Source organism: Pteropus vampyrus, unplaced genomic scaffold, assembly GCF_000151845.1.
Source record: "Pteropus vampyrus isolate Shadow unplaced genomic scaffold, Pvam_2.0 Scaffold114, whole genome shotgun sequence".
NCBI classification, from domain to species: Eukaryota; Metazoa; Chordata; class Mammalia; order Chiroptera; family Pteropodidae; genus Pteropus; species Pteropus vampyrus.
In genome coordinates, this window is record NW_011888895.1 from 3057848 (window position 1) to 3062679 (window position 4832).

General features: G+C 43.0%; 2 pseudogenes; one reads left to right on the top strand and one right to left on the bottom strand.

Annotated features, from left to right (window-relative positions):
- On the top strand, window positions 1–119 carry LOC111743474 (annotated as a pseudogene).
- A 2994-nt stretch (window positions 120–3113) lies between these two features.
- On the bottom strand, window positions 3114–3232 carry LOC111743475 (annotated as a pseudogene).
- Between the last annotated feature and the right edge of the window lie 1600 nt (window positions 3233–4832).

The following is a 4832-nucleotide window of genomic DNA, read 5'->3' on the forward strand; positions in this document are numbered from 1 at the left end:
GTCTATGGTCATGCTACCCTGAACAAGCCTGATCACGTCTGATCTCGGAAGCTAAGCAGGGTCAGGCCTGGTTAGTACTTGGATTGGAGACCACCTAGGAAGACCAGGTGCTGTAGGCGTGAAAAAACAAAAAAAATAAGGGATTGTAAACTGACAAGGTCCTTGCAATCTGTGAGGTCAATCAAGGGTTGCCTCACCTAAAAAATAAAAAATAAAATAAAAATAAAAACAAAGAGTTCATGGAGATAAATTTCCCAGAATTAAAAAAGATGAATAACTTCCAATTAAAAGGGTACATGGAAAATAAAATACAATAAAAAATAAAAGGGTGCATGGAATTCCAAAAAGAGACAGAAGAAAAATCCAACACTTGGACACATTAGAATGACATTTAAGAATACCAAACTTAAAGAAAAAATTCCGAAAACTCTCTAAAGAGCATATTACCTGCAAAGGAAAAAAAAAAAAATCAATGGCCATCACATTTTTAAACTACAGGAATAAATTTTTTTAAAAAGATAGTGGGTATTAGATTTAAAGCACTGAAAGAAGCATTTTGAAGCTTGAATTTCATTCCTGGCAAGATTGTCATTCAAATATCAGGAGGTAATAAAAGTATTCTTGAGCATAGAAGGCTTGAAGAAGTTAGCTATGCTAAGGCTCATATTAAATCCACTTTTTGAAGAGGTAATACTAAAACAAGAAAAACGAATCCAGAAGAAGCAGCAAGAAATACATGAGGTAAAGGGGACCACACATCTTGGAAATATTTTTGCCATAGATATTAACATGGGACAATACATTGAATGGGTATGAAGGCATGCTAAAGCTGTTTTAAAAGAGAAAATATAGATGTAAATTTTTTCAAATAACAGAAACAGAAATTTTTAATCTTTTAATTGAAATTAAAATTAAGAAGATAGAAACAAGTTTAAATACATCAAAATCAAATCAATATAAAGACCTAAATTTGCCAATTAAAAGATAGAAATTGTCAGATTGGATTTAAAAATTTAAATCCATAGATTATTTGTATGACATACTTAAAGCATTAAAAACAGCAAACAGTTAAAAGTAAAAGAATGAAAAAAGATAGCAGATATATGTCACATGAAATATACGTTAGATGTAATATATTTTAAGAAGAAAAGCATATCTAGGGTTAGAGTGGATCACTCAAAAACGACAAAAGGTTTAGTTCTCCAAGAAGACGTAATTCTAAATAAGAATGCATCTAATTAACCATCCTCGAAATACGTAAAACAAAAATCGATAAAAATACACGGGAAAATTAAGAAATCCACGCTCAGAGGGAGATTCCCATTCTTGATAGGTCTCAGGTATTGAATGGTCAGGCAGATAAAAAGCAGCATAGTTAACAAGTTTAATGGACAATACAAAATTCTGCACCCAACAGTGAGAAAATGCATAGCCTTCTCACACATGCTTGAAACTTCTTTTTTAATCTTCTGATAAGTAGTGGAGGTTTTAATTGGGTTTCCAGACACCCAGATAAAGATTGCATTTCCCAGCTTCGCTTGCTCCTAGGTCTGCCCACGCGACTAACAGCTAGCCAGTGGGATGTGAACGGAAGTGATGTATGCAACTTCTGGAGCATGCCCTAGATTATAAAGAATTTTTATAAAATTTAATATGAGGAATTGGCTCCCGTGATTATGCCTGGATCAGGAAATGGTTGAGAGCCATCTTAGATCATGCAAAAGGGGTCTACGCCCTGGAGATGGCCAAGCCATAAGACAGAAGCCGTCTGGGTCCCTGACCCTAAGGGTTGTTAGACTGCCTATTTCCAGACTATCTCATGAGAAATAAAGAAAATTCTATCTCATTTAAAGCTCTTCTTGAAGTGAGACGAGTTCCTTTTAGTTTTGTCTCCCTCATGACCCTTAGCGCAGGGTATATATGGAACTGAACAAAACTAAAGCTCACCAGACCGATCCCAGGAAGAGAAGACATTGATAAGGATGATGGATAGGAAACCAGCCTTTGTCTTGCAGCAAAAACCTTAAGATACTGGTGGAGATTTTGAAGGGAGACCTGAGTACGATCAGACTCTTCTGCTCGTCAGTTCCGGGACACTAATCAGACACGTGGCGCCTGGTGCAAGGAGTCCTGCCCACTCTCGTCCCCACCGAGGGCGAAGGGCAGAGGAATAAAGAGGAACCGGGAGAGGAAACACACGCCTCACTCATATGAGGAAGCGGTAGCACTGGTGCAGGGGAGCAGCCGTGACCTCAGAGCAGGCAGGCTCGTTGTGCCAAAGCCATGTTTGTTTAAAGACTGGATTGGAGGTAGGAGTGCTCCCTTGTAAAAATAACCAGTTTCTGAAGGCAACAGAAAAACCGAGAGGCAGGTGGCAAGCGTAGGCCACAGTGAAAAAACATATCCCTATGTCACAAATCGCTGAAGATGGGCAGACACAAGACTGAGAACTGAAGGTGGTGAATGACTCAGAGGAGAAAAACTTTCCGCGGTGACCTCTGCAGACTCATGAGCCACCGATACACTGTGAAGCCGAAGCTTCAAGGTCCCTCTGGAGAGTCCCAGCATGCTACAAGAGCATACAGGAGCAAGTGCCGGGAGTTCCAGAAGCACAGGCAACGTATGCAGTGGAAAAGTACCAGTCTTATATGGTTGCACCAAAGTCTCTTTCCCAGTATCTCCTCAACAGGCTGGTACGCCCCGCCCAGGGAAAGGGAGAGGCTGGAGGTAAGCACGCTCCGAGGTCCCAGGGTGGTGGGCCTACACGACAAAGGCCCAGCAGCCAAAGGCACCCTCTCTTCTCTCTTCCGGAAGCCTTCTTAACCACCAAGAACGTCTCTACTTTGTCCCCTTCTTCCATGACCCAAGGCACCCAATGCTGCCATGCTCCAAGCCCCTTCCAGAATGCTTTCAGAGCCCTCCCCGAACTCCACCTCCCCACATCATAAAGGCCCAGCAGTCCCACTGGGTGTCTGGGAAGGAGGCCTATTCAGAGCATTTCCCTCGGGGCCATGAAAAGTCCAGGTGAGGCAACCCTTGGTTGACCTCACAGAATACAAGGACCTTGTCAGTTTATGATCCTTTGTTTATTTATTTTTATTTTTTATTTTTTATACCTACAGCACCTGGTCTTCCTAGGTGGTCTCCCATCTAAGTACTAACCGGGCCTGACCCTGCTTAGCTTACGAGATCAGTTGGAATCGGGGTTGTTCAGGGTAGCATGGCCGTAGACCATAATTTACAATGGAACCTTGAAAACACAAAGGAGCCTCCGAGTCAGTGCCTCAGCCCTGGGAAGGCATCCGAATGCCCTGTGGAACTTTCCAAACACAGATTTGGTATTTCCACTCCATGTCAGAGTAAATAGAATGCCTGGGCATTCTGGGTAGGGCTGAGGACGTGCAGTTTTCAACCTTTTGTTTAAAAGATTCTGATGCCTGCCAAGGCTGAGAACCAGGGCTGGGAGGCAATGTCCCAGAGGTACTATGGAGCTCCAAGTTCACGAAATCACAAGGCGTAAAAAAATTAAAACGAGAGTAAAAACATACCAAGAAATACATGTATCTGAAATGGAGCGATACTCGTGTTCACGCCCTGTTCACCCATCTTCCGGGCTCCCCTGCCCCTCCCGCAGCCCATGGGGTCATCCAGTCCAGCTTTCCAGTTTGGAAAAGGAAAAGGGGCGAAGAGAATGGAGGAAGGAGAGGCATGGCTGATGCTCGTCAAAGCCACCTGCACCTGCACCTCTCTACACATTTCTCCTCCCCAGAGACGGGCAATAAATGGCTATAAATAAGTAGCAGCTATTAATAATTTCCTTCCCAGTTAGGGTAATGTTTAATCTCTTCTCAACAGGAAGTGGCTGTGGACAAAGGATTTCTAATTTATTATAGTCATCAGTGCCTTAGTGTTCGTTTTCCTAAAAAATTATTTTCATTTCACTTTTATTAAGAAAGTGCAGATTCTCGAATTTCTTGGCAAACCTAAACTCAATCGATATTTTTTTTGTACTATTGTTCCCCAGCCTCTAAGTCTTCAAAAACCCAGCAAATCATGGTCCTGTCTATTAAGGGCCTTAATTACTCTGCTAATAGGCATTTGATGTTTAAGGATGTGATCCTGAATAAGCACAAAGAAGTTATCGACCTCAAATGTAATTTTCATCAAGTTACTCCCTGAACCTGGCCGTGGCCCCCATCATGCCTCAGATTAAATTAAAACCAGATTTCCCGCGGAGGCTCTCCACCATCAGCCCTCTCCTGCCTAAAAGCCTTCTTCCCCGACTCCCTTCCCCCAGTGGATCGCTTCCTTTTCCTCTTCCTGGAATTCTCTTCTCTTCCCTGTGTTATCTCGCGAGCTCTCATTCGTCCTTTGAGATGGAGACCTACAGCCCCCTTTTCTCTCTAGGAAGCCTTCCATACCCACTCTAGCAGGGTTTATGTCACCCTCCTCTGAGCCTGCCTTTACCAGAGTTCGGACATATTGTCCTGGAAACTCTGTACCTCCACACCCCAGATTTTGAACTCCTCAAGTGCCAGGAATGGGTCTTGGTTATCTCTGTAACCCCAATACGTTGCACACATCTGGCCCATGGTAGGTGGTCAATAAAGGCTACAATAAATGCCGCAATGAATGGCTGAAATTGAATGAACATGTAAATAAAACGAGCCCACTTGCAACCCACTTACACCACACTCACTCTCCCCTCCATCTTTCTCAACTGTCTTTCTTACAGCCTGAAATAACCTGAAACCACATACCTACTGTGAGGGCAGGGGTGGCGTCTGTTCCATTCCCTGTTGCACCTCCAGCACCTAGAACCATGCCTGAAT